This window comes from Sturnira hondurensis, unplaced genomic scaffold (genome assembly GCF_014824575.4).
Source record: "Sturnira hondurensis isolate 20B ecotype Veracruz unplaced genomic scaffold, ASM1482457v3 Scaffold0009719, whole genome shotgun sequence".
NCBI lineage: Eukaryota > Metazoa > Chordata > Mammalia > Chiroptera > Phyllostomidae > Sturnira > Sturnira hondurensis.
The window spans coordinates 2,021,492-2,033,883 of NW_028082350.1; the positions used below are offsets into that span (position 1 = coordinate 2,021,492).

At 38.0% G+C, this 12,392-nt stretch overlaps 1 protein-coding gene across 4 annotated transcripts in view; it reads right to left on the reverse strand.

Moving 5' to 3' along the window:
- ZBTB20 (zinc finger and BTB domain containing 20) overlaps window positions 1–11,256 on the reverse strand; it is an 826,710-nt gene extending 815,454 nt beyond the window's left edge. For all 4 annotated transcript variants that reach the window (XM_037057415.1, XM_037057412.1, XM_037057413.1 and 1 more), the window contains exon 1: window positions 11,099–11,256. The gene's annotated coding sequence lies outside the window, so the exon portion shown is untranslated. The remainder of the gene's footprint in view (window positions 1–11,098) is intronic.
- Between the last annotated feature and the right edge of the window lie 1,136 nt (window positions 11,257–12,392).

Below are 12,392 nucleotides of genomic sequence, written 5' to 3' on the forward strand. Positions count from 1 at the left end.
CCAGACTTCAGTTGCAACTTATTAAGTGCAAAAAATGCTGTAGGTTGTCTGTCCTCCCATCCAGATAGGAATCATATAGGATATGAAATTTGGCTTTCATCCTTGAATCACCAGGTAATGTAATTCTGTGCACTTTATTCAATATAATATCCTGAATTGATTGTAGTAGATGGGTGATATCTAATATATTTCTTTTCTGAATCATGGTAAATATAATTTTATTGGAACTTCTGCCATGATAGAATTTCATTATCTAAAAGGAGAAAAGATCATCAGCATATGTAAAAATGCTTGGGACTCAGAAAAGTATAGAAAAAGCCTATACGAGGTAATAACAATGAAAACAATACTAAATTTGAGCCAGTGAAAAGAAAATGAGGGAATGGTAGCCTAGTAAGCAAGGATCAAAGTAATCTGTGACAACTACAAAAGAGCCTTATCAACACTGAATCCTTCCAGCGTGCCAGGTATTGTGCCAAGCACTAAGGCTTCAGAGAGTAATAAAGCATGGTACTTGTCCATAAGAAACTGAAGTTCAGTGTAGTATAATTCTAAAAGTTACCTTTCCTGGGTGATGAATGTCAAAGAATTTGAGTTAAACTGCATCTAAAACACCAAAATGAATCAAATTCACTTTACATTGGATGTACCCATTTAATAAAACACATCATTAGACAAATAACAGACAGAAGCAGAGATGTGCATAAAAGAAAATTATAGAGAAACAACCACCATTTATTTTTGACTTTTATACACTTTAGCAACTCACTTTATAACAAATGTTGAGACTAAAATGTCAAATATCTGAATCAGAAGAGTCTGGACTGCTGCTGATTTGTTTCCATACTGTTTTTCAGCTCAAAACACCCCCTGAACGTAGTATTGCCTTGTTCTTAACCCTTTACTAGAACAAGAAAAAGTACTGAGAGCATCTGTTTTCAACGGTATTTCTCTAAGGGTCAGATATATTAAGAAAAGTGTAAAATGCAAATAAAACTATTAAAAAGACTAGGTACCATAAGATGTCAAAAGAACAAGAGTTCCAATGACAATGAACTTGAAGGAGAAAGGTATAATGTATAAAATGAATACTGATCACCTTTCTAACTTCACATTACCTTTCTTAGTGATGTATCAATTTGCAACATACAAAATTATTATTGCACCATATTTCCTAATGCACTAAAATAAGAATCTGAAAAAAAAAACCAAACATGTTATCATAAGGAAAAGTGAAGTCATGAAAGTGATGGCATAGCAATTTCATCTTTCCTTATTCTTTTATTCTATTCAGATGATCCAACTCATATATATATATATATATATCAACAATGTATGTTATCTCTTTAACTTTTGAAGTCTCTAATACGTTGTATAAAGGGATGAGGATATATGTACATATGGCACATACATATATGTGCTATCAGTTTGTACTTGGTTTGATGTCACTAAATTATCTGAAACAAAAATTCACTTTAAAAGTCTATAATTCTCTTTCAATTAACTCATGCTGGCTATCTAAAATATAATCCAAACTCATATAAACTGACTTTACCTCCACTGATGATTTTAGCTTATTACTCTGATAGAAATGCATTTACCCTATCAAACAAAAATAACTTCTCTTTCAGTATAGTGACAAATTAAGGAAAAGTGAAAGTTACATAAGAAAAATAGACTCTATTCTACCTTAAGCCTGGTGTAACCTGGTTTAAAACTCCATGAATGTGTGAAGGGGGAGACAAAGGCTAAACTACATAATGAAATGAAATAAAATTAAGGTACTATTATTTATTTCACCCATCAAATCCTCAGAAAAGTTAACAGGTGTTTTCTTACATTTGACAACTGGACAGCAGACAGCAACTTATAAACTCCCCCAGAAAGAGTATTTTCATAATTGAATGGCACACAGTAGGTCTTAATAAATAATAGCTATTCTCAGGTTTACCACGTACATTTTTATACTAAATTGCATTTCTTTGTAATACGCCTAAACTTATTGCCTAATTCTAAATTAGTACTAGTGATTGTCGGGGGGGGGGGGTGAAAACCATAGCAGTCTTTGCATCACAAATTCTAGGTGGCCCCTATTTAAGCCAGATGTTATTTCTGAAAGAAATATAAGGATAGAAACATGTAAGGGCTTTCCACAGTCTGAAGGACCTGCAACACTTTTTAATATATTGTGCTTCTGTTCTGCTTCACCCTTTTTTCTGTATAATCCCTAGTTCTTAGTTACTCAATCTACTTAGATGTAGTTATTTTTGACCTCTGCCTTCTCAGTCCTCCCAGTATCTAATGCTTCCTTTGACCTGCTCCTATTCATAATTTCCTGGGATTGCTTTAACAAATGTTACCAATCCCTGCTGCTATTCACTAAATCAAATCAGGCACAAGTTCCTCAGTCCACCCACTGAAAAGCCTGTAGACAAATTCTCTCTCAGTGTTTGTAATTCTAGAGTGAAGAGTTAAATTTTAAAAATACTCTATCATAGCAACTTTTCCTCCCACTTACACCTTTCACCTTGTGCCCCTCTCCAAATCCACTGTAACTTTTTTAAAATAAAGTTACCAGTACTAATATTGGGCCACCACTGAGTGAAAATGATCCCAGAGTAGAACCATGATGGGATGGTGATTAACAACATTAGGTTCTCTAGAGTTAGACCTGAGTTTGAATTTCCAGCTGTTATATACTAGCTGTGTGATTTTGAACAAATTATTTAACCTCTCTGAGCCTTAGTGTCTCTTTTAAAATGGCACAGTTAAAATACCTGTCTCACAGGATTATGGAATTCACTGAGAAACTGTAGATAAAACCAGTATTGGTACAGAGTAAATGCTCAATAAATTTTGGCTATCATTGCCATTGTTACTAGTATTACTATTGCTTAATAGAGCAGAATGTACTTTATTTTTTTTCACTATGCTTCCTACCAATAATTTGGCTAGTCCACATCAGTTCCTCAATACTGTCTGGGTATAAGGTAAGTCTAAACTCAGCTTCCCTTCTAAATATCCTTTAGAGTATTTTCTCTTTTATTTGCACAGATTGAAATAAACACTCATATCACCTTTCATGCCCAATGATTGATCTAAATTTTCCTGCCATTTCTATCAGCTAGACATTTAAAAAGTGGGAATAAGTTATCCCTACCTACTATACAGGGTCAGGCAAAAGCAGTTGACAGTTGTATGTATTGAAAATAATACAATAATTAATAAATAATAATGCAAGAATAAACTCTGTGTTCTTCATACTCACAACTGTAAACCTACTTTTACTCCACCCTGTATTGGACAATTTGCTACATATTCTGTCCATGAGGTGATCTATAAAAAATTTTCATTAGTGCCAGGAACATCTAGAGCTGTGGGTGGGTGTAGGGAACAGGGTGAATCCAGGGGTAGTATAGTTTTCTCCAGGATGCTGTTGCCATTTATGAATAGGTAAAGTGTTTGCTGGTTTTGAGCCTCTCATTACTATTCATATCAGCAAAGGAATATGAGCCAATTAAAAGAAAAAAAAGAGTGAATTTTTATTTCCAATTTTAAATGCAAACTTTAAGGTTATATTTCAATAAAGACCTATCAAGTGGGAACACACAAATTGTTGTTCATTTCTATATATGACAGTGAAATATCTGTAAAGTCTTTTCTAATACAGGTTCTTTCCACTATTCATCAATAGTCAATTTCCTTTGTCTGCCTTACCAACCCTCTTATGTAAATCCATCCCCAGACGCACTAGTTAAAAGCTACCAATTTTATAAGATCTATATAAAGATAGCTCCTGATTTTTTGCTTAGTCACAAATATCAAGTTTACCTTTTTAATTTGTAGAAACATAGCTATTTATCTAACTATATTACTTTACTGAATGAGAAAATGACTGAGTTAATATTATTAATCTGTCTTCCCCAGTTAATCAACTTTATGTAGAGTGAAATGCAAAGAATCATGTTTATAAATTATATTACCAATTTATCTTCATGAGTGAAGGTGAGCTGGTAAAAAAGTTTACTTATATAAACTAATAAATTATAATACCAACTATAAAAAATAATATGCACTTAATATTATTATCTGTACTTAATATTGTGTATCTATACTTAAACTACCATGACATTTGAAAGGAAGTATCATTAAAAAGACAGTTTTATCAAGGACTAAAAGCAAAAGGCAAAGTCAAATATTTTACACATACTCTTTCCTGATACCCTAAATATCACTTCCATTAACATTATCTAAAGCCAAAATGTTCAACTGTTGAAAAGAAACACACTCAGACTATTAAAGCTAAAAGGGACCCTGAAGATGAGGCTAAGCAGGAGATCCAAACAGATTAGATGACGTGGCCAAGATCATACAACCAGACCTAGGACATGGCAGCACTAGACCCAGGATAATCTTTCCTTACTCTACATCTGAGATTTTTGATAACGTGCAGTGAAGTGAAAGAGTTAAATATAACATATGAGGAATTTATTGAAAAGTTAGATATTGTTCCTTGAAGTTAAAACCTTTAAAGTTAATGACTTTTACTAACTTGATTTTATATTCCTAGGAAAGTTAGTTTAAAATACAAAATTTGAAAAATTAAATAGAATAAAAACAACAAAAGAAATGTACACATTCCCTTAAATCAAAACCATGGAAAAGGATATTTTTTAAAGTCTAAAGGAAGCCAAAGATTTAGTAGGTGTTTGTATATATGGTAGTAATAATTTTTGTTTTGCTGTGCATTGTTTTTTTAAATAGTTAGTGCATTAACTGTAAATAAATGTCTCTAGAAACTTACTAATGACAGTAAAATAGGTACGAAGAATCTGAAAACTAAAAATCCAAATTGTTTTAGTATCATGTGAATTAGAAATAAAAAACATCTAAAAAAAAGTCAAAAATACTTAAAAAGATTAAATCAGTACACCCAATTCTCTAAACTGTGTGTTTATTTTTCCTGAAGTGCATATTCATGAGCTGACAGTGGAGACAGGCTGGCTGCTTTGTTTGACTATAGTTCTGTTTACCTCATACTGTCAGAAATGCATTTTGACACTCACAGCATTAATATTGCTATTTTTATTGATATAATTAGCAGTGCTATAAATGATTTCTCAGCCTGCCATATCTAAGTATATCATTACAATCAACAAAACTAGGGCTTCTTTTTCTTATATGATGCCTTGGAAATAGACCACTGACCCAAAGAAACACTGACCTCATGATGTGGAAATTACTGGAAAAAAGTGTTACCCTGTCAATAGAGACTACTGTTTTGTGTATGACTTCACTGAACAAACTAGTTTATATTTGTTTGAAACTAAAGTTTCTCACCAATCTGCTGTTTCAATTTCACATCACACCATATTGTACCTAAAACAGGCAATCTGGATTCCTGTTGCTACTTCCCACCACCACCAAACAGCTCAGTAATAAGTTTGAAATACAAAGCCTTTAACACATAAAGCGAAAGGATTAAGACACCCAAAATTCAAAATGGGTAGGTGAAAACAAGTGTGCTTGAAGTCACTTGTATAACTGTTACTGAGTGGCCCACTTGAGAATTTTTTATCATTACATGAAAGGAAAATCAAAACATATTTTATTAGGCCTCTAGATCACATTAGCTGTGACAAATAACCTCATCCAGACCTTGAATAGTTTGTTCATAAAACAAAGTCGGGTGACTGACCCAGTGCATATTTAACACAGAGTATGAAGGCCAAAACAAAATGACAATACAATTCAAAACAAGTTTGTAGAAATCTTATACTAGTATATTAAACCTCTCTTTGTCTCCATCACTTGACAGATGGTTAGCCCTCACACAGCCTAGTATCTCTGGCAAAGAAATGACTGTGTCTAGCCAATAACACCCCAAATTTTGACTAAAAAATGCACTGTACACATACTTACACTTACTTAAAATATGAATATTAATAGAATTAGTCATGCTTATTTTAATACTATAAAAATTTGACAGATGTCAAGATTTTATCTTTTGCCCTATGAATACCACTTTGTGAAACTCTCAACTGTCTTATATGGATGGATCCAGGGTTTTAAGAACACTTCACTTGAGATTTCATTCATTTTACGGCCTGCTTGGTAGTCATGCATTTAAAAAACCTTCAAAAATATCTCTGAATCCAAAATTATTATGAAATTCATAAAGATTTAGCCCTGGCCCAGTGTGGCTCCGTTGACTGGAGCACTGTTCCATAAACTGAAAGGCTGTATGTAGTTCAACCCCAGGTCCAGGCTCATACCTAAGATGCAGGTTCAATGCCTGGTCAGGAAGCATATGGGAGGCAACCATTAGATGTTTCTCTCTTATATCCATGTTTCTTTCTTTCTATGGCCCTTCCCCACCCCCACCCTGACAAAAGCAATGAAAAAAATGTCCTCAGTGAGAATTTTTAAAAAACTTACAACTATTTAATCAGCCTGTGTTTCATGTTGCTCAGAGCAAATTTCTGGTAACTAACAGAGTTAAACAAAATCACCTAGGAATTTTGAATGCCTTCCATGGCAAGGACCACAAGGCAGGACTGGAATTATTTATCCAAAACTGCTTATATATAAATATATACTCTCGTGCACATAAACACATAGATCAACCATACTTACTAAAATTAGAAAAAGGTTTTGGTTTTAACATTCTATCAATGATTCTTCCTCTTTGCTCTTTAAAAAAAAATTCAGCTAGCCCTGACTGGTGTGGCTCTACTGTGGGTTAGGTATCCTCCAGCAAATGGAAAGGTCACCCGTTTGACTCCCAGTCAGGGCACATTCCTGAGTTGTAGGTTTGGTCCCAGGTTGGGGCAAAACCCGATCAATGTTTCTCTCTCACATCAATGTTTCATTCCCATTCTCTTTCCCTCTCTAATCAATAAATGATTTTTTAAATAAAAGATTTCAGCTGAAACATTATATTCAATTAGTTAAGTCTCTGCTTTCCCTTCTAAATATTCCTATTTATAGTTTTCAGATGTCGGCAGGTCATTAACATCTACCATCTTTGGAAGAGGTGATTATGCCGCAAATTAGCATAAACAGAGATCTAATGTAGATATAGAAATCCAAGCCCTTTGCAGCAGGGGATGGATAGACCTAAAGTGGAGGGATTATGTAAAAAAGAGTTATCATATCATCCAATTTAAGAAAACAACTCATATTTGTCTAACAATATGACTCACCATGACAGAGTAAAATGGTGAAAATCAGAACTTGTCATTTGAGAACTAAGAACTAGGTTTTGGAAAGGTGAGACATCCACTATTTGAAGCAACAAACTCAGTGTTAAATCACATACACAGTTAATCAGGCACCAAGTTTCCTGTTAAAAACCTGGGATTTTTACACCTACAGACTAGAAGATTATACTTAAAGTAATGCTAAAATCTTTCCTAATGTTCCTCTTGCATTACAAATGGTCTATTAAGTCAAAGAAGTGCCGATCAAATGCTTTTGTAGTTTGAAAGGTTTAAATAGCAAAGCATTTTTGCAGGCCTCTTTTTTCTCTCATTAATGTTACCTATAAATTAATTACAACAAATTTCCAACTTCTCTTGTTAAAACCACAACTGAAAAAGATTTAGGCATTTGATATTCAGACCTATTCCTAAGTCAAATTCATTCTAACTAAAACTTTCAGATATTCTAGCTTATGTTCTGCCACAATTTGCCAACAAATGCTTTATAGGAATTTTTTAAAGGTTTTATTTATTCATTTTTAGAGAGAAGTGAGACAGGGAGAGAAACATCGATGGGTTGTCTCTAGCCAACACCCAACTGGGGACCTGGGCCACAACTCAGGCAGGTACCCTGACCTAAATGGAACAAGCAACCCATCTGTTGCTTTGCAGGCTGGCCTTCAACCCACTCGGCCACAGTAGCCAGGGCTCTATAGGAATTTTACAGTAAATTTCAGGACACAATTTTTAAAAATATAAAGTAACATTTTATTTATTTCAAAGGCAAGCTTGAAATTATGAAAAAATAAAACCCCTATTCTGTCAAGAAAAAAAGACCTAATGTATGGAGAACATTTCGAAAGACAATAACAAGGGGTAAAAATAATAAAGTAAGCTTTTCCTTTCTTATCATTGGCAATTGGTAAACAACTCCCTGCTCCTCAAACTCTGTAAGCTCCTTATCAAAAAATCTCTCCTCCTAACAATCTGAAGCACTCAAAGTGATTGTAAACTCAGTAAAATACAGGTAACTTTATCTCTTGTTCACTGTTACATCCCAAGTGTCTAGAATAAGTTGTTGAATTTAAACAACTTAACAACCAATTTAAACAACCATTTCAGAAAAACATGATTATTTCAGAGAATAAAGCAGAACCCACCAAGCTCCACCCCTTTTACCCCAAATGTTTTAAAGTCTCTCCTTACCACTCATTCTAAAATACTCAGGCTAATTTGTAAGTCACTCATAAATGTTAGAGCATTTAAAGGAATTTAGTTGTACCTTTCATTGCTTTTCTAAAATGACCTAATTACTCAATGTAGCCTTCTTTTTCTACTAAATCCAATTTGGTTAGAGAAAGTATTCTAAAGACTTTCACTAATGAGATAAAAACAATTCATTTAACTCGGCTTTTTTCTTGTATTTTATTCTGATACCAAGCAATGAAGTTTGTATTAATTTGACAGCAAGAGTAGTTATATATTTGTGGGTCTCAACTAACTGGCATTACATCAACTAGCAGTTCTAAGCATACACACACATCCCAAATTATAAGCTTCACATGGAAGTTCTTTTCTCTAGTATTCCTTTCAAGCTCATATTCTTTCAGTGGTCAGTCACTTTACACATGAATTATAGCTGTGTTTTCCTGGCGTAGTAGTAACCTCAAAATACTAGCATCTAAACTGGACTAGACGAGTAAGCATAAAGACTTCTTCCTGAAAATGAGTAAAATTGACCATTCTAATCTTAAACTTCGTTCTTTAGTCTGTTAAAATCAGGACCTCACCATGAAAGGGTATAACTGCTTTGGAAGCTGGTAGCCAGTTAACTTGTCACCTAATCTTCACATGCAAAAGGTCTGTTTTTCACTGGTGAGATCTAAAATAACAAAACCAAAAAATATCCAACTGCTGGACTCACTGAGCTGCGAATAAATTTCTGGAAAACTTACTTTTCTTCTTCTCACCTGTTTTGAGTACCATTTATTCTTAAGCGTTAAGGCCCTCCAAAATTGAGCTGAATGGAACTCACAACCCCAATTTTAGGAATTAAATCTTGAGCACTGAACAATGAGTAACATCAACAATTCCTCTAAGAGAATTCCAAAGGTTTTCTTGAGAGATTACTCCAGAGAGGGCATAATGATACCATGCACTGTATCTACCTGGACAACTTTGATTCATTCTGAATAAAAATAACAAAGAGCAAACAAAGGGATGAAAAATCAATGTAAACTGGGTTTTTTTGCGGGGTGGGGGGAATGTTCTTTTCCTAGAAACCCATAAAAACCTAGTTGCAAAGCATAAATGCATCAAGTAGCCAAATCTGAACTGATGGTCGAATTTACATGTGTGGGGTGGAAGGATGCATTTTAACTAACCCCTCGGGATATCAAAGGGTATTTAGGATTAGAAGCAACAGGTAGGAGAGTAAATCGTTTACGAATTTGTTAGTAACCTACTTAAATTTACTGATTACAGCTATGGAATTTATTTACAAAATAGTTATTATAAATTAGGTTTCATAATTTTCAAAAAGCAGCAAGTTACTATAATAACTTTAGACTTATTTCACTTGAAAACATTAGGGCAATGAGTGGCCCGGTTTTAGTAGCTGAAATTTACACATGAATACACAGTGAGAAAACTCTCACCTTTACCAACATTTTGGTAATATTTAATGGTAAGTAATGAAGATAATTTTCACACGTCTAGAAAGTTAACATTTTCAATTTAGCTTAGGCCAATTCTGGGGACAGTATTTAACCCACAGGCTCCCAAATTACTTCCGGTTTCACTTGGATTTCTAAGTGGATAACTGTAATCCTGCTACTGACCCCATTCAACTGGGCTCAGTGACAGATCAGCGGATAACAGGGCTAGGTAGTGTAGCTGTGAGCCATATTGTTTTTAGCTTATGTTTATAGTTTATGTGTGTGCCTAGCATATGTTGTGCAAGTGTGTTTATCAATAGAACTTTTAGAAAATTCCTGTCTCCTGCCTCTTCAGCATCCTTAAAACGGGTAACAGTTTCGCAGAGGTGGAGGGCGTGGGTGGGTGGTGGGATAGGACCAGAAAGCCACACAGAAAGTAATTAAACCATGTCACAGAGTGTACTCCTTTTAAACTACCATAACACTTCCAATCGTTTTTACCTATTGAAAACAGAGTCAACATTTTTTTTAATGATTCCAAAGGAGCCCAAAGGAATAGACAAAGAAGGAAAGGTGCTTTTTATTTTTTCAAGCCCCCTCCTCTCTAATCGTGGCAGCAAAACAGGCGGGGGCCGGTACCTCCGAGGTCTGAAGGGGCGTCCAGAGGCTCCGGGGCCAAGACATTTCCCGACCCCCCGCCAAGTTATCTGAAGACGCTCCAGAGACCAAGAAAGCCAAGGCAGCAAGGAAGGGTCAGGAGGGAGGGGGGCGGGAGACAAGCGGACGCCTCTAGCAGCTCCAAAGCCCAGGCTAGTCCCCCACAGCTCCTCTTCTTGGAAACAGCAGCTCCAGGCGCAGGGAGTAGAAACATGTAGGTTGCCAGCTGCGGGACACGTTGCCAGCTGCGGGACGCCCCGCCCGCCTCTGGGACCCGAGACCCTCCCGCGCTACCTTCCGCCCCGCGGGGTCGGATGAGGACGTTGCAGCCGCCGGACGCGAGGAGGGGCGCCTGGGGAGAGGAGGCGCGAGCGGGGCGGAGCGCAGGGGCGCGCGCTCTCTGCCGGCCGTCGGCCCGCGGACTCACCACTCTAGCTCGCTCCACCAACCAACCTCAGCCCGCTCCCCTCCTTTTCCGTCCCGCCGCCCCCGACTCCCAGCTCCTCCAGGACGCCTCACCCCCCTCAGCACGCACACACCCCTCCCACCCGACCTACAACAAATTAGACTTTTTGGCGTTACCTCCTCGCGCTCTTTAATCTTCTTTCCTCAACTCCTAAACTTCCCCGCCCTTACTTCTTCGGCAGAAGATCCACATTGGGCGCCTCACGCCGCGAACCCTCTATCTTTCCCCACTATTGGGCTATTCTTGTGCCACTCTTAGCTTCAGTGAGCCTATAAGAATGGAACGCTCCTCGTGAGGTTGCCGCCTATAAACAAAATGCAGTCTTTTTCCTCCCCTCCCTGACCCCGCCCCCATAACGTCTGCCCTCATCTCTATCACCGTCGATTGGGCTACAACAAGCCCAATCCGCTATGTCAAACACCGATTGGGGCGTGGAAACTTCGCTCAGATGGATTGTTAACAGGCAATTGGCCGACACCCTCCCCACTCCGCCCCCTAGTACAGCACCATCACCCAGTGTGGAGAGGTCTGGCGTAGCTCGTTGTTCAGTGATCCGAGAGGTGGGACACCATTGGTTGAAAGAGCCCATCAGACCGGACTGGAGTGAGTCGTGATTGGTCAACACAGAAACGAATAAGTTTGGTTGTCTACTCCTCCGCTCCTCCTCCCCTTTTCTCTTGCACGCCCCCGCCCCCGCCTGACTGCTTTTACTTTCTACGCATTTCTATTTCCACCTTTATTTATTTATTTGTGATAAACTTAAATGACCCGGCGACGGAGGCGGGACTCGACCAGAGGCCGAGGATGACGAAGGGCGGCCTGGGGCCAATTGCCGAAGTGGCCGCAGAGTGAGGGGCAGCAGCGGTGACCAGTGAGAGGCAGGTGTCTGGAGCATGCTAGGCCTAGGGAGCTGGGATGCCCCAGCGGAGGCGGCAGTTACCCGCTGTCTGGCACGGCGATCTCGGGGGGAACCGCGGGAGGCTAGGCAGTGGTGTCGCTGTCGCCAACGGCTGAGGCTACAGGATGGAAGCTGGATCCAGGACTGAGGGAGGGAAAGCAGAAAGAGAGTCTGGCGAGGCGACGGCGCGCGAGGCCATACTGGGTCAGGCTTGATTCCTGCGGAGTGGGGCGCAGGTTGCCAAGCCAGGAGGTCACCAGAGGCTGCTGAGGCAGTGCCAGAGCGCGAAGGGAAAATTTGTTCGTTCAGGAGGTACAGGAAAATGCTCTGCAAAACATTTCGGAGTAAACCGCCCTTAGTATAAATGATGATAGTATCCTAACTGGAAAAGCAGATTATGTTTCTTATTACTAAACGCCTGAAGTACCAATGACCCAACCGGAGCCCACAAAATTCAATATTCTGAGGGCTAAGGGACAAATAAAGCAACACGGAAAATTAAATGCGGTTCA